Source organism: Triticum aestivum, chromosome 6B (assembly GCF_018294505.1).
Source record: "Triticum aestivum cultivar Chinese Spring chromosome 6B, IWGSC CS RefSeq v2.1, whole genome shotgun sequence".
In the NCBI taxonomy this organism is placed as follows: Eukaryota; Viridiplantae; Streptophyta; class Magnoliopsida; order Poales; family Poaceae; genus Triticum; species Triticum aestivum.
Window position 1 is genome coordinate 685,700,170 of NC_057810.1, and position 17,544 is coordinate 685,717,713.

At 42.0% G+C, this 17,544-nt stretch overlaps 1 pseudogene; it reads left to right on the plus strand.

Moving 5' to 3' along the window:
- The window catches only part of LOC123139620 (uncharacterized), a 19,596-nt pseudogene extending 6,831 nt beyond the window's left edge, over positions 1 to 12,765 (plus strand).
- Positions 12,766 to 17,544: the final 4,779 nt, after the last annotated feature.

Consider the following 17,544-nt stretch of genomic DNA (forward strand, 5'->3'; position numbering starts at 1 on the left):
CGCGCTACTGCTATCAACTTAGTAGTAGCGAGGTTTAAAACCCTGCGCTACTGGTAAGTAGCAGTAGCGAGGGTTTTTAACCCTCGCTACTAGTAACTTTCTGTGTATAGGCTTTTCCCTAGTAGTGTCAAGGGGGGGGGCAAGGGGGTGGCTTGCCCCCCAAGCCAAGTGGGGCGCCCCCACCCCTAGGGTTACCAACCCTAGGCGCAGGTGGGCCCAAGGGGGCGCACCAGCCCACCAGGGGTTGGTTCCCTTCCCCACTTCAGCCCATGGGGCCCTCTGGGATAGGTGGCCCCACCCGGTCGACCCCCGGACCCTTCCGGTGGTCCCGGTACAATACCGGTGACCCCCGAAACTTTCCCGATGTCCGAAACTGGACTTCCTATATACAATTCTTTACCTCCAGACTATTCCGGAACTCCTCGTGACGTCTGGGATCTCATCCGAGACTCCAAACAACTTTCGGGTTACCGCATACTAATATCTCTACAACCCTAGCGTCACCGAACCTTAAGTGTGTAGACCCTACGGGTTCAGGAGACATGCAGACATGACCGAGACGACTCTCCGGCAATAACCAACAGCGGGATCTGGATACCCATGTTGGCTCACACATGCTCCTCGATGATCTCATCGGATGAACCATGATGTCGAGGATTCAAGTAATCCCGTATACAATTCCCTTTGTCAATCGGTACGTTACTTGCCCGAGATTCGATCGTCGGTATCCCAATACCTCATTCAATCTTGTTGAAAGAACATGTGATGCCCCCATGTTTGGTTTTGGTAATTGATGACAATCTCTATGGACTAATGGTTGCCTTGAGTTATATTTGAATGTTTTGTCCATATGCTTTTTTTGAAGTCCATGTGTTGGTTTCAAGGAGTTTATGAGTTGACCAAGGTGCTATTAAGGAATTATCCAAAGATTGGTCATGTGAGTGCTGAGCTTATTGCAAGCATGTCTTGAAGAAGAATATTGTGTGATCATTCATGTTTACCTTCAAGACATCATCCAAATGAAGAGAGTTGGAATGATTCAAGGTTGATCAAGACTAAGTCAAGAGTGAATCAAGTTGATCAACTCTCAAAGTGTAGAAGATGTACCGAGAGGGATCAAGTGATCCCATGGTATGGTGAGCATTGTCCATTGCAACTTGTGTACTAACCCATGGTCTATGTGAGAGTTCTATGTGGGGTTAGGTACGTGTCCATGGGCTTGCGTCAATAGGAAGATATCATACAACCCATGGAAAGGATGACATCAAATGGTGATCGTCATCATGATTGCTGTGTGCAAGTTCAAGTGGAGAATCACGAACAAATCAAGTGCTTGAATCTTGCCATCCTTTGTGGTGTCAATGGTCTTGTGAAGATGTGCCGAAGAGTGGCTCACCCATAGTGGACTATGGGGGAGCAATCATCTAGTTTTCATCGAGCCAACGCAATCAAGAAAGGTGGTCCAACTTGACGGAGTCAAGATCGTCATCATCTAACTCAAGTGGACCATGTGCAAGGCAAAGGTTTGCCCTTGATAGGTTTTCTCTTTTACCGGTCTCGTGGTGGTAGTTGGGAGACCGGGTTATAGGATCGTTTACCGTACTATCAAGGGGGGCTCTCAAGTTGGTAGCTTAATCGTATTGTTAGTAGAGAGCTCAAACCATTGCATCCTTGCATCATGTTTCTTGGTTCTTGTTTGGTTATCTTTGTGAGTCTTAGAGGTTATTGTCATCTTGATGACAAGCTTGAGTTCATCGAAAACGGAGTTCGCATGCGTCTTCTATGATGTTTTTGGTGTTGGAGGTTTTACCGGTCTTATCCAAGGAAGGGTTTTCACCATTTTCTTATGGGCATTTTCTCATTTGCTTCTTATTGATATTTCTATCAAGATCGTGTTAGCCCTTGTTGCTAGCTTTCCAACAAACTTGGTTTCATCGAATTCGGAGCTCGTATGTGAAAGTTGTGGCTGTTTTGATATTGCCTGTTTTACATAGAGAGGTTGTACCGCCCCGTAGAGAGGTTGTACCGGTTGAACGGTAGAACCGGTGTTTGGAGCGGTTGTACCGCTCCAGAATTGGTCCGGAGGTTGTTCCGGCCATGTACCGCTCTACCACCGGACTGGTTTCTGTTTTGGAGTGGTTCTTGGGCGGTTGTTGACCGGTTTTACCGGTTTAACCGGTACTACCGGTTCCCCAGACTGTTGTACCGCTTAGAGTTTTTCCCAGGTTGGTTTTTCCTCTACTTTGGCCGGTTGTACCGGTTCGTGCACCGGTTGTACCGGTCGTACAGCTTTCTGCACATAACGGGCAGATTCGTGGGGACCTATTTAAGGGGGTCTTCTTCCCCAATGGTTCCCTATCTCTTGAGCTCGTTTTTGCCCCCATTGTTGACCTTCTTTGAGCTTGCTAACTCTCAATCCCTCCATGGATTCTTGCTAGTTTTTGAGGGAAAAGAGAGAGGAGATCTAGATCGACACTTCCACCAATCACTTTCTCCTCTATATGAGGGGAACCCCTTGGATATAGATCTTGGAGTTCTCTGTGTTCTCCTTCTTGTTCTTCCTCTTACTTTCCTCCCTAGCATTAGTTTCTTTGGTGGGATTTGAGAGAGAAGGACTTGGGTACTCTGTGTGCCCTTGCCATTGCATTTGTGCATCGGTTTGAGTTCTCCACGGTGATACGTGGAAGTGAAGTTTGAGAAGCTTATTACTCTTGGGTGTTTGGGCACCCTAGAGCTTGTTCCTCTTGGGTGCCTTGGCGCCCTAGACGGTTGGTGGTGTTCGGAGCTCAATCATTGTGGTGTAAAGCTCCGGGAAAGCGTCGGGGTCTCCAATTAGGTTGTGGAGATCGCTCCGAGCAATTTGACGGGTATCGGTGACCGCCCCAAAGGGTTGCCAAAGTGTACGGGTTCGGTGACCGCCCCCAAGGGTCGCCATTTGTACGGGTTCGGTGACCGCCCTCAAGGGCCCCTTAGTGGAATCACGGCATCTTGCATTGTGCGAGGGCGTGAGGAGATTACGGTGGCCCCAGTGGCTTCTTGGGGAGCATTGTGCCTCCACACCGCTCCAAACGGAGATTAGCATCCGCAAGGGTGTGAACTTCGGGATACATCATCGTCTCCGCGTGCCTCGGTTATCTCTTACCCGAGCCCTTTACTTATGCACTTTACTTTGTGATAGCCATATTGTTCTTTTGTCATATATCTTGCTATGACATAGTTGCTTATCTTTCTTAGCATAAGTTGTTGGTGCACATAGGTGAGCCTAGTTGTTGTAGGTTTTGTGCTTGACAAATTAACCGCTAGGTTTATTCCGCATTTGTTCAAGCCTCTACCGTAATTATTTTAAAGCGCCTATTCACCCCCCCTCTAGGCGACATCCTCGATCTTTCAATTGGTATCAGAGCCTCGTCTCTCTTTGTTGGGCTTAACTGCCTAGAGAGTAAAGATGTCGACTAGAGGATTAGGATTCTCTGACACTCTTAGTTTTTATGGCACAAATTTTGATGTTTGGGTAATTCGCATGCTTAATCTCTTTAGGGTCATGGACCCAACTTTAGAGCGAATTGTAGATATGGGTTTTTCTCCTCCAAAGGATCCCCAAAGATTATCTTTAGAGGATGAGAAAAACTCTTATCTCAATGCTCAAGCCTCTAATGTGCTTTTCGATGCTTTGAGCAATGTAGTTATATTTCAACTCATGCCGTTCCGGGATGCTCATGAGTTATGGACAAAACTTCAAGATAAATATGGTGTGTCCAAGATTTGTGGGGATGATTGTTCTCCCTCCACCTCCGGTCGTATAGTCTTCTCAACTTCTTCTACTTCACCTACATGTGATTTGCCACAAGGTAATGATATGATGAGTAGTGTTGGTCATTGCAATGATGATAGTATGCTTATTGTGGATGATCCTTCATCACTATATCATTGCAATGCTCCTTCTTTGGACTTTAACACTTCGATCACTCCAAATGTTTCACATGCTTGTGTTGATAGTCCTTGCATATCATGTAGAAATTGCTTGACTAAATCTCATGATGATATGCTTTATATGTCTTGTTGCCATGATAAAAATGCATCTATTTCCTTGAATTATTGTGCTAACAATGTAGAGGAAACCCAACACTCCATGGAACAAGATGTGGTGTTTAATGGTGCCTCAAGGGATCCTACATCATCATCTATTGCTTTTTGCCTTATGGCTAAGGCGTCAAAGGTATCTCCTACTTTGTACCCCAATATGTCTCTTGATGATGATGTTGATGCTAATGATGATGAGGATAATGATGAAGAGAATGATAATGTTGCCTCCTTAAAAACTAAGGGGGAAATGATTTTTAAAGCTCTTCATAAAAATAAAATTGCTCGTTCCAACTTCATGGAAATAATGTCCATTGCCATTGATTGCAAGAAATACATTGAAGAGTTGGAATCTCATCTAGAGGAGCATGAGGTCACCATTGAGAAAATGGAAGCTCATGGGCGTGATTACGCAAATGAGATCGCGGAGCTATCTCAAGCTCTTGAACTTGAACAAACCACCAAGGAATCTCTTGAGGAGACTTTTGCTCTAGAATTGTCTAGAGTGAAGGAATCTACTGATAGAGCTCTTGAGGTGGCCAATGTTTTTGAAACTAAAAATGGTAAGCTTGAAGTTGCTCATGCTAGACTCCTTGAGGATTTTGAGCACCTCGAAAATGGCTCAAGGGTCATCAAGGGCGAGCTCATCAAACTCACCGAGTCTCATGCTCAACTTGAAGCTTCTTATTTAAAAGAGCTTGCCAAGGTGCCTTCTCCTCTTGTTGTTAATGATGATGTGTGTGCTACTAATTCTATTACTTGTGAAGCATCCATTTTGAAGGAGAATGTTGAGCTACGGGCTCAACTTGAGGTGCTATCTAGTAATTATGGGAAATTGGAAGAAAGTCATGAAAAGCTCTCAAGCTCTCATGATGATCTTCTAGTATCCCATAGTGTGCTAAAGATAGATCATGAGGCCATGATTGTTAAGGTAACATCTAGTGAGCCTCATGTGGATACTAGCACTACTTCTAGTCAAAATAGTATATTGCCATGTGCTAGTCCTTGTAATTCATCTACTCACAATGTTGGTACATATTGTGATGAATTGCTTTCCTTGCCCTGTTGCTCTAATGATGAAGCTTATACTTCCTCTAGTACTTGTGTTGAGACTAACCATGTAGAGGAAATCAAAGAGCTCAAGGCCCAAGTCACTTATTTAAAGAAAGACTTCGAAAAGAGTCATCAAGGGAAATCCACACTCAACAATATCTTGAGTGTGAAAAAATCCCCCAATGACAAAGGTGGACTTGGATTCAACTCCAATAAGAAGAATAAGTCCAAGATGAACAAAAGGAAGGGCCAAGAACAAGTCAAGAATTCGGCCAAGATTGTTTGCTTCAAGTGCAAAGTCGAAGGGAATCATGTTAGATCTTGCCCACTGAAGAAGAAGGCCATTAGTGTCAAGCAACAAGGGAAGAGGGCACAAGTTCAATCTCATGCTCAACATCAAGTTGAAGAAAGGCCTCTTCCCCAGAAGACTCAAGTTAATGCTTCTCAAATTGAGAAATCAAGTGAGAAGAAAGTGAAGAGTAGACGTTGCTACTTATGTCATGAGAAAGGTCACGTCGCTTATTCATGCACTAGTGGTAACTTATCCAACCCAATTATTATTGATGATATCAATTCTCTTGGTAAGGATAAGGTTGGCAATGTGTTTGCCAAGTTTGTTGGTACTCAAAGTGGTGTCAAGCAAAGAACCATTTGGGTAGCCAAACCTATTGTGACTAACCTGTTAGGACCCAACTTGGTTGGGGACCAACAAGCTCAAACTTGATCAATAGGTGTTGTTGGAGGGCATTGGAGACTTGGCTACATTATGAAGAATTAAGGGGACTTCATCACTCTTATTGTCTCAAGCCAAGTCAATTGAATCATCAAATTTATATCTTATATCCAATGTGCCTCCTTGCGGTAACTTGTACTTAAAATTGCTTACATTCAAAGTTACTTGCCCCCTTGCATGTTTTGGTTTTGTTCCTTGCATGTGTTTGTATATGTTGTGATTCCAACTTGCTTATCTTGAGAAATCAAGTATGTGTGTGTTGGTTTGCACATCATGTACGCGTGTGTCGTGCATTGAGCCTTTATGCTTCTTGTTTGTATACTAGTTGGCTCGTGTGAGAGATTAATGGAACATCCCATTTTGGGGGAGTGATGTGCTTTGTGCACCTCACAATCCTATAAATATGTGTACATGAGGAATACAATCTAGTATTGATATTACAAGATTATCTAGTCGCTAGGTGGTATATCTCTCATGAGAAATTCAAATTCTAAATAGTCCATTAATTATCTCTTGTTTGTTCCTCTTATTGCCTCTTGTTAAGTTCTTATTGGTATCACATTATGGGGGAGTAATATGCTAAGTGCATATTACAAGCCTAGAAAATGTGTACATTTGAGATATTGTCACCTAGAATTGATATTGTAAATTATCTTGTTCCTAGGTGGCATGTTAGCTCTACAAGTTGCAATTTGCGTGTGTTTGGTGTGAAGATGATTTTGGATATCATTGCTATCTACCAACGGGAATTATTTCCAAATACTTCTTGTCTTTTGACAATTGGTACTCACTTATGTGTGGTAGAAATTATTGATCATCTTCACGTTGGCATTTGCTTTTTATTTGCCTTATCTCTTGCCAAGTTTGTGTCAACTCCCGTTGTCTTCCCTACCACTTGTGGATCTTGTTTATTTCTTGTTCTTGTCTAGTGTTTTCTAGATATAGTGAAAGTGATGATCCCACCTTCTGCATTTTGTATTCAAATGCAAATCCTATGTAATGCACAACTTGTGGGGGAGCTATTCTATTTTCTCTAAAATGCTCATCTTGTGATCCTCATCAAGTGTGTTTTTGTGGAAGGCAAGCCATTTCTTTTTGGTACTTTGTGCCATCATGAAACTTTGTTGAGAGCTTGGTTTGTTTGGAACCATCCTCTCTTTGGGAGTTTGACATCTTTATTTTCGTGTGTATCAATGGATATTTCATTCCTTGATGTATCTTTTATGGACATCCTCCAAGTGATGATTTATTCATTTGGTATCTTTTCTTCGCTCGGAATTTCTTTGTCTTTTGGTCTCGGTTCTTGAAAGTCTTGAGCATGCATATTTACTTCTTGTAGTTTCTTTGGCATGCTTTCTTTCTTTGACTCAATATATAGGGGAAACTCCACCTAGCCTCAATTTGGATGAGATGTGCATGAAATTCATTTTCATATCTATATGCACATATTTATGTGGAGTTTGTCCTATGTATTGGCGTTTCTAACTATGTGGTCCCAATGAGTTTGGGTACCGTTTAGTTTGTGTTGTTCTTCTAGGAACATTTGGAGATGCATTGGATGCTCGGCTCACTCACAAGGAAGGTGTTTCCACCATATGCTTATTGGAGTCAAGCTAGGATGATCAATCAATTGCCATCTACCTTCAATTGGTATCTACTACATCCTTCCAATGGTATCTCGGTAACAAGTATCATCATCTACTTCATGCACACATTTCTTGCATCAACCTTGTGTAGGTTGTATCATGGCATGTATTCATTCTTTCTTGTGATACTTGTTTCCTTTCTCAAAGCATCCCAACTATGATCTCATGTTGCTAGTTGTGATGTCTTTGATGGTTGTGTGGTAGGAATTCATTTATATACAATAAGACCATATCTAGCCATGTGCTATGCTTCCAAGCAAATATCTTATTGGTATATGTATGAATTCCTTTTGGATATCTTATTCCTTCGTGTTGTAACTATGTCGAGTGTACATCCTTCTTTGTAGACATATATCATCATGATTTCGTCTACCTAGAACCTTATACACCTGAGAGAAATTACATCTCTGGACGATATCCTTTCTTTCACGCCCACCTTGTCTTTCTTTTGCTATTTCTTTGGTGGCTCCGTGAAAGATCTTGTCTTGAGTGCGGGTCTTATCTCATTGCATCTTGATGCACTCTTTTGTGGTGAAGATTTTTTTCCTCATGCTTGTCTTGACGAGGCCTTTGCCATCTTAATTGGTATCCCTTGTCTTGATGAGGCTTTCATTTTCTATCTTCACCACGGGTTGTCACAAGCATAGGTTCTCTTCTGCTTATTAGTAAGCTTGTGAACCCATTTACCAGTTGTGTGTGAGAATGATAGGCCTTGCACCATGTGCCTCATTCTTTCAAGACTATGTTGATGCTTAATGCTCATCCTAATTTTAGTCTTCTCAAATGCTTCGCCATGACTCACACACATTATTTTGGTTGAGCCTATTCTTAAGTTGCCTCTTTCACTTGTTGCTCAACCATGTGTTTGTTGCAAGTACTAGGCTTAGTTTCCTATATGCTCACTTGCACTTGTTGTAAGTTTCTATTGATTTTGGGGGAACTATGATCCTATTTTGTGCACTTTGTATCCAAATACAAAAATTCTTGATGTGCAGAAATCATGGGGAGCTTCTCTAGTTTCTTTAGAACACTGCTCCGCTCTTACCATAATATCCTTTATTCATGTGGCTCGTAGGATCATTTGCCTAGTTGGTTCAATTGGTATCTTTTGATAGCTTGCTTCAATTGGTATCTTTTGGTTGCTTGATTGCTTGTTTCTCTCTTTGATTATGTCTTTGTGGCATATCTTCCTTTTGCAATCTTTGGGCCTCAATATAGTTTGTCTTCCTCCAAGTATTTACCGTTGGATATGTGTATTGCATTCCACTCTCTTGTTGAGAAATACACAATTTATGGAGGAACACATTTTATATTGGCCTTCTAAGCTTTTAGCCCATTTTGGCAATCGATGCCAATGGGGGAGAAGTTTTAGAGAGTTTTGTGGAGAAGTTTAGAGAGTTGTCTCCTCTTGCTTTGGTTTTGTTCCTTAGCATTTGCATCTCATTCGCATGCACTATTGGTTGTTGCATTGCAATGTGATGCATAATTCCTTATATAAACTCTCTTGAAAGTGATTGTCATCAATTACCAAAATGGGGGAGATTGAAAGAACATGTGATGCCCCCATGTTTGGTTTTGGTAATTGATGACAATCTCTATGGACTAATGGTTGCCTTGAGTTATATTTGAAGGTTTTGTCCATAGGCTTTTCTTGAAGTCCATGTGTTGGTTTCAAGGAGTTCATGAGTTGACCAAGGTGCTATTAAGGAATTATCCAAAGATTGGTCATGTGAGTGCTGAGCTTATTGCAAGCATGTCTTGAAGAAGAAGATTGTGTGATCATTCATGTTTACCTTCAAGACATCATCCAAATGAAGAGAGTTGGAATGATTCAAGGTTGATCAAGACTAAGTCAAGAGTGAATCAAGTTGATCAACTCTCAAAGTGTAGAAGATGTACCGAGAGGGATCAAGTGATCCCATGGTATGGTGAGCATTATCCATTGCAACTTGTGTACTAACCCATGGTCTATGTGAGAGTTCTATGTGGGGTTAGGTACGTGTCCATGGGCTTGCGTCAATAGGAAGATATCATACAACCCATGGAAAGGATGACATCAAGTGGTGATCGTCATCATGATTGTTGTGTGCAAGTTCAAGTGGAGAATCACGAACAAATCAAGTGCTTGAATCTTGCCATCCTTTGTGGTGTCAATGGTCTTGTGAAGATGTGCCGAAGAGTGGCTCACCCATAGTGGACTATGGGGGAGCAATCATCTAGTTTTCATCGAGCCAACGCAATCAAGAAAGGTGGTCCAACTTGACGGAGTCAAGATCGTCATCATCTAACTCAAGTGGACCATGTGCAAGGCAAAGGTTTGCCCTTGATAGGTTTTCTCTTTTACCGGTCTCGTGGTGGTAGTTGGGAGACCGGGTTATAGGATCGTTTACCGTACTATCAAGGGGGGCTCTCAAGTTGGTAGCTTAATTGTATCGTTAGTAGAGAGCTCAAACCATTGCATCCTTGCATCATGTTTCTTGGTTCTTGTTTGGTTATCTTTGTGAGTCTTAGAGGTTATTGTCATCTTGATGACAAGCTTGAGTTCATCGAAAACGGAGTTCGCATGCGTCTTCTATGATGTTTTTGGTGTTGGAGGTTTTACCGGTCTTATCCAAGGAAGGGTTTTCACCATTTTCTTATGGGCATTTTCTCATTTGCTTCTTATTGATATTTCTATCAAGATCGTGTTAGCCCTTGTTGCTAGCTTTCCAACAAACTTGGTTTCATCGAATTCGGAGCTCGTATGTGAAAGTTGTGGCTGTTTTGATATTGCCTGTTTTACATAGAGAGGTTGTACCGCCCCGTAGAGAGGTTGTACCGGTTGAACGGTAGAACCGGTGTTTGGAGCGGTTGTACCGCTCCAGAATTGGTCCGGAGGTTGTTCCGGCCATGTACCGCTCTACCACCGGACTGGTTTCTGTTTTGGAGCGGTTCTTGGGCGGTTGTTGACCGGTTTTACCGGTTTAACCGGTACTACCGGTTCCCCAGACTGTTGTACCGCGTAGAGTTTTTCCCAGGTTGGGTTTTCCTCTGCTTTGGTGGGATTTGAGAGAGAAGGACTTTGGTACTCTGTGTGCTCTTGCCATTGCATTTGTGCATCGGTTTGGGTTCTCCACGGTGATACGTGGAAGTGAAGTTTGAGAAGCTTATTACTCTTGGGTGTTTGGGCACCCTAGAGCTTGTTCCTCTTGGGTGCCTTGGCGCCCTAGACGGTTGGTGGTGTTCGGAGCTCAATCATTGTGGTGTAAAGCTCCGGGCAAGCGTCAGGGTCTCCAATTAGGTTGTGGAGATCGCCCCGAGCAATTTGACGGGTACCGGTGACCGCCCCCAAGGGTTGCCAAAGTGTACGGGTTCGGTGACCGCCCCCAAGGGTCGCCATTTGTACGGGTTCGGTGACCGCCCTCAAGGGTCCCTTAGTGGAATCACGACATCTTGCATTGTGCGAGGGCGTGAGGAGATTACGATGGCCCTACTGGCTTATTGGGGAGCATTGTGCCTCCACACCGCTCCAAATGGAGATTAGCATCCGCAAGGGTGTGAACTTCGGGATATATCGTCGTCTCCGCGTGCCTCGGTTATCTCTTACCCGAGCCCTTTACTTATGCACTTTACTTTGTGATAGCCATATTGTTCTTTGTCATATATCTTGCTATCACATAGTTGCTTATCTTGCTTAGCATAAGTTGTTGGTGCACATAGGAGAGCCTAGTTGTTGTAGGTTTTGTGCTTGACAAATTTACCGCTAGGTTTATTCCGCATTTGTTCAAGCCTCTACCGTAATTATTTTAAAGCGCCTATTCACGCCCCCTCTAGGCGACATCCTCGATCTTTCACTTGTTACCGGCAAGTCACTTTACTCGTACTGTAATGCATGATCCCATGACCAAACACTTGGTCACATTGAGCTCATTATGATGATGCACTACCGAGTGGGCCCAGAGATACCTCTGCGTCATACGGAGTGACAAATCCCAGTCTCGATCTGTGTCAACCCAACAGATACCTTCGGGGATACCTGTAGTCACCCAGTTACGTTGTGACGTTTGGTACACCCAAAGCACTCCTACGGTATCCGGGAGTTATACGATCTCATGGTCTAAGGAAATGATACTTGACATTGGAAAAGCTCTAGCAAACGAACTACACGATTTTGTGCTATGCGTAGGATTGGGTCTTGTCCATCACATCATTCTCCTAATGATGTGATCCCGTTATCAACGACATCCAATGTCCATAGTCAGGAAACCATGACTATCTGTTGATCAACGAGCTAGTCAACTAGAGGCTTACTAGGGACATGTTGTGGTCTATTTATTCACACATGTATTACGATTTCTGGATAACACAATTATAGCATCAATAATAGACAATTATCATGAACAAGGAAATATAATAATAATCATTTTATTATTGCCTCTAGGGCATATTTCCAACAATCACTGCATCTCCGCACATTGAATAAGGAGTGAGGCACTTCAAGAAAAAATTTGGTATCCTTGAAGTAATGCTATCCAAAAGTGGTTTCACATGGGATGGAAGTCGAAAGATGATTCAGTGCGAGAAGGCACAATATGAAGCTCATTGTCAGGTAGATCACTTGAAGCACTAAAACTGAATTCCTTAGTAATGCTTTCTGCTAAATTTCATTGCTATTGTACCTTGGTTACCTGTTATTGTAGTGTTTTCTCTTCAGTATTTTTTGTATTTGGATCATCCCTTGTTGTCTTATTAGTGCTACTATTCGTAAGATGTTCAAGGAGAAAGTAGTACCATTTCTATCCCTTGTTATTGTCCTTTCTATCTAAAACCAACTTTCTTCTTTTGTAAAAAAACATGTAGATTCACAAGGAGGCTAAGGGGTTGTATGGTGTGTCATTTCCATACTTTGAACAATTGGCTGCTATCTATGGCAAAGACATTGCAACATGAGAAAGTGTGGAAGGCTTTGGAGAGGCAGTGGGAAACTTGGAGAAGGAAATTTCTATGGAAGAAGAAGAAAATGAGGAAAAGGACATGATCTCAATAGGAACAGCTCGACGGTCCATTGACACTTGCTCTATTGATACAACTAGTTCGAAGAGGCAGAAAAAGGAGCCAAGGCCAAAGAGGGCGACGGGACCAAGCGATCCATTTGCAGCCATGCTTCAAGATGTCAATAGCCAGCTGAACAACGTGACACAACATGTGGGTGCAATGACAACATCATTTACAGCAGCAATGGCGCGAGAAGCAGCACAAGAAGACCCTCAATAGAAATCAAGAGAAAAGGCAATTAGTGAATTGTCTAGGCTTGCATTTACTGGGAATGAGATCGTTGAAGCTGCAACAATATTCGCTAAAGCTCCTGAGAACATGAACATGATGCTTGTGCTTCCAGGCATTCTGAAGAGGGACTTCGTCCTGAAAATGATGTTCGGTATCCCTTTTTATAAACTCTCTTTAATAATATGCACTATCTTGTGATGCAGTTTTTGTTTTCCCCGACTGTTGATTCGTGATCTAACTAGGTAGGTTGCTGAAATCAATGAAGTAACAAGGTGAAAATGTTCAACAACTCATGTGTGACCACCTTTTTCTAATATGTGATATCTAGACTGCCATATAAATATGTATGATAGTTGATAAATTATGCTCCTGTTACATCACTGATTTATAACACATTTTGTTATTCTTGATTGAACTTATTTGTAAACCTTGGGGGTTGATAGCATCCTGACATTTATCACCATGAGTGGCTCAAGTGAACTAAAATTTCAATAGTACAGAGTGGCATATATAAGCAAGAGTGGTTATTTGCAGTATATATAAGCCAAACTTGTAGTGACATAGTGATGTGGTGTTTTTGACTGGTCATATATAAGCCAAACTTGTGTTGAAGTGTTTTCCTTGTATCTAACTCTTGCTTATTGGCTCCTCACACTACTAGGGAAAAGCCTAGCAGCAGTGCGGGTTTTAGGCCTATCAGTAGCGCGGGCTGGAGAGCTACTGGTACGGCGCTACAGCTAAAGCTTAGCAGTAGTGTGCCTAGACCCACACTACTGCTAAATCGACTTAGTAGTAGCGCTTCTCCAAAGGAGTGCTATTTGTAATTAGTAGTAGCGCTTCTCCTTGCCCGCGCTACTACTATTATTTCGTATTTTATTTCATGATGTATTCATACACCTTTACACAAGTTTTCATACAACAGGAATTTAGAGATTGTTTTTACATCATAATGAGTTATTACATCACGGGGTGAAAGAACCGTGGACTAGTTTCAAGTGGATGTCCATCCACTTGAAACTAATCTGCGGTTCTTTCACCCAATGATATAATAATATAATCATCATCATCATATCATTAACAACTTATCGTCATAATATATCATTGTCATATAACACCTCCTCAAGATCATCATTTTCATCAATGACATCACATAGCAAATTGGTCACTAGTCGTAATCACAAGTACTCCTCATCATCAACTCTAACACATTACCACATAATAAACATATTGTACCCCATAGGACCTACTACATTCTCTTAGGACCTACTACATTTTCTAAGGTAAAATAGCAAAAAACAAGATAGCCCCTGACTCTCCATTATGGAGAATGGAGATTATCATGTCTTCAATTCTTGCCTTTCGCTGAATGTTACTTCCAAGAACCTCCTTGCGAATGTCCAAACATTTTTTCCATTCTTTGATGAGCATGTGTTCACCGGTTTTAGAAATCCGATATGCACAGGTGAGCTCCCTAGATTTACCTGGTAGTATGTTTAGAACTGTAAGGCGACCATTCAGATACATCAGATGAGGCACACAATCCATCGGGAGTTTCTGTTGAAAAACATAGTAATAACTTTGTAGTTAGCAATGATGTACTAGTTTTAGAAGTATGCAAAAGATGCATGGATGTCATAATAGTAAAAAATCTTACTAGGGTATCTCCATAGAAGTTACCGTGGTTCAACACGTGCACTAGTGGCACGTATTCACCATAATTTGGAGGAGTTCGATAATAGGTATTGTAATCCTCAAGAAGAGTGCAAAATGTGATTAGATGATTTTTCTCCTTATAAGTTAATTCAGAGCCATCAGTGTAGTGGGTTTTGTCTACCATCTTCCGCACAGTCTTTGAAAAATCAAAAGAAGCTGTCAATGGAAATAAGCTGTCAACTATTTTGAAATAAACAATATAAATTAGTTAATAACTATGTTTGAGAAACTCACATAGCGGTACAATCGAAAGCGTATCAACAAGGACCCAAATGTCCATATTGTCTTGCTCGATGTCATGATCACCAAGATCCATGGTGACAATCATACCCTCATAAAAACCATACATTTTGCAAAGTGCTTCCCAATTTTGGCAACCAAAATGGGTTACGCTCTGAGCATTGCACAGATTTACTTCAAAATCCATATCATGATGGGTCCTTAGGTGTATTTTCTTTGTTTCAAAATTTTCATGGTCTTCAAAACTCATCCTCTCCAAGACATAGCGTCTTGCATGGCATGGGATAAGCTAGTCGAATTGTAAAAGATGAAAATTAGACATTGAAATAGTTAAAGTCATGCTTAATTATGAAAAAAACACTTATCGTTGTTGCGTACCATTTCAACATCGAAGGTCTCCTCGAGCTTAATGCTGAAGTGCCGATCTTCGTCCAGCTCAACGAACCCGTCACACATACCTCGATCGTCGTGGCACCAGCTACACTCCCCCGGGAGACTGTCGTCGTCTGAGTACGACATTTCCTACGTTCATAATTCAAATATTAAACTTGTACAATTAAATATATGTACTAAAAACCTAAATTAGATCATTATTTTTCGAGAAAATCCAGGCCACTCGATATTTCTTACATATTCTAGCACAAGTCATGCCAGAATTCACGGAAAAATCCGGCATGACCTTTGCTAAAAAAGGACATATCAACCTAAAATTTGCTGGAACAGAAAGTAATCAACACTCCGGCAAAACATAGGCCACTTGGAGGTGTAAACTGAACATGAACGGCCACTTGGGCAACCACATATCCTATTTGAGCAACACAAGATATACATGAATATTTGGCTGGTCTCACCTCGAGGTCGGAGGGGGTCGATGACGGGGACGACGTCGGGGATGATGGAGGGGCTCCTTGATTTCTGCAAAAGCAAAAACCATATAAGTTATCACTAATACATCCTGAATAATTACTTAAACTAAAAAAATAACAACAAATATGACATGTTCAACTAGTTTTTTTAATTCAACTAGTTCTTACTAAATATAAACTTACTATAAATAGAAAAAAAAACTAGTTCTTTCTAAAAATAAAGTAGTTCAACTAGTTATAGTAATTATCTTACTAAAAATACATTAGTTCTATTAATTCAACTAGTTCAACTAGTTTATTAATTTACTTACTAAACTAGTTTAACTACAACTAAAGTAGTTCAACTACAACTACTATTAATCATACTGCCCTAGTTAACTAGTACCATCAATACTACTAATTAACATCTACTACTACTAAAAATCATTATATATGAACCCTAAATTAACATCTACTACTACTAAACAACATCTAGTACTAACTAAGCAGGAAACGGGGTGGGGGCGACGGAGAGCTAGGGGCGGCGAGGGCGGGATCGGGATCGGGAGGCGGCGGTGCTTGGTGGGCTCGGGTGGCGGCGGTGAGGTCGAGGGCGGTGGGAGGAGGGCTGCCGGCGGAGGAGGGAGGAGGGGCGGCCGCAGGCGGACGGAGGAGGGCGCGGTGCGAGGAGGAGGGAGGAGGGCGCGGTGAGAGGAGGAGGGACGGAAGGAGGGAGTACCTCGGCGGCGGATGTATGAAGGCGGCGGCGGTGACAAACGACGACGGTTATCGGCGCGGGCGAGAGTGACTGAGAGGGGGAGAGTGAGTGAGAGAGAGGGTCGGCCGCGCGCGTGGGGATAAGGTAGGGTTAGTTGTAGCGCGTTTGCCAAAACGCGCTACAACTAATCTGAATAGCAGTAGCGTTGTGCAGTGTCGCACGCTACTGCTAAGTTGCACTAGCAGTAGCGCTTTGCAGTGAAAAGCGCTACTGCTAAGTGTAAGTATACAAAAATACATCAATGCAAAAATACATTGGCCATCAATGATCTTTTTGTGTACAATCTGAATTGTCAATATGAGTCCTCTCCGGTAGGAACCGGAGAGGACTCATATTGCGGCCACAAATTCTACACATAGAGTTCAGTGAAGACCAACTGGTTGTGATAGTTTCAGAAGTAACATATTTAAGGTGGTAAAGACCCTGTTCACGGAGCGATGTGGGACTAAACTTGTGGGCTGATCTTAGCAGTAGCGATTTTTTTAGAAGTGCGCTGCTGCTAACTTCTATAGTAGTAGCGCAGTTCAATATAGGGCGCTACTGCTATAACTAGCTGGATGGCGAGGTCAAGGCAATTAGAGCAGTAGCGCGGTTTAGTGCACACGCGCTACTGCTATTTTCCTTTCAGCAGCGCGTTTTGCTCGCACGCGCTGCTCCTAAATAGTAGTAGCGTCGTATTTTGAGGAGCGCCACTGGTAAGATTCTGTGTATAGGCTTTTCCCTAGTAGTGTCATTGGAAGATGAAAGAAAGAAGCAAGGTTGAGGGGAAAGAAGGTCCTTCTCCAATAATGGTGTGACATAACTAGTGTGTACAGAACCCACCTCATTTTACTATTGTTATATATTTGGCAAAAGTGTTGAAAAGCATGGAGTAGATCTCATCCTTTCCACCATATTTTAGTATATGTTCTTGCAATATACACCATTGTTGTCTGTGTTAGCTAAGAGAGTGTCTTTCATTTCATTGGTCTTGCTGTATACATCATTTTCCTATTGTTATCTTTGTCAAAGTGTTGAAATGCATGGAGCAGATTCCCACCTTTTCCTTCATCAAAGTGTTGATGAGAAAGAACAATCATGTTATAGTTGCTATTAACTTTTTTATTATTGGTTGTTGCTTGTGTGTTTATTTATCCTCATTTTAACTCGTGCTTATTGGCAGATGAGAAAATAAGCAAGGTTCATTAGAAA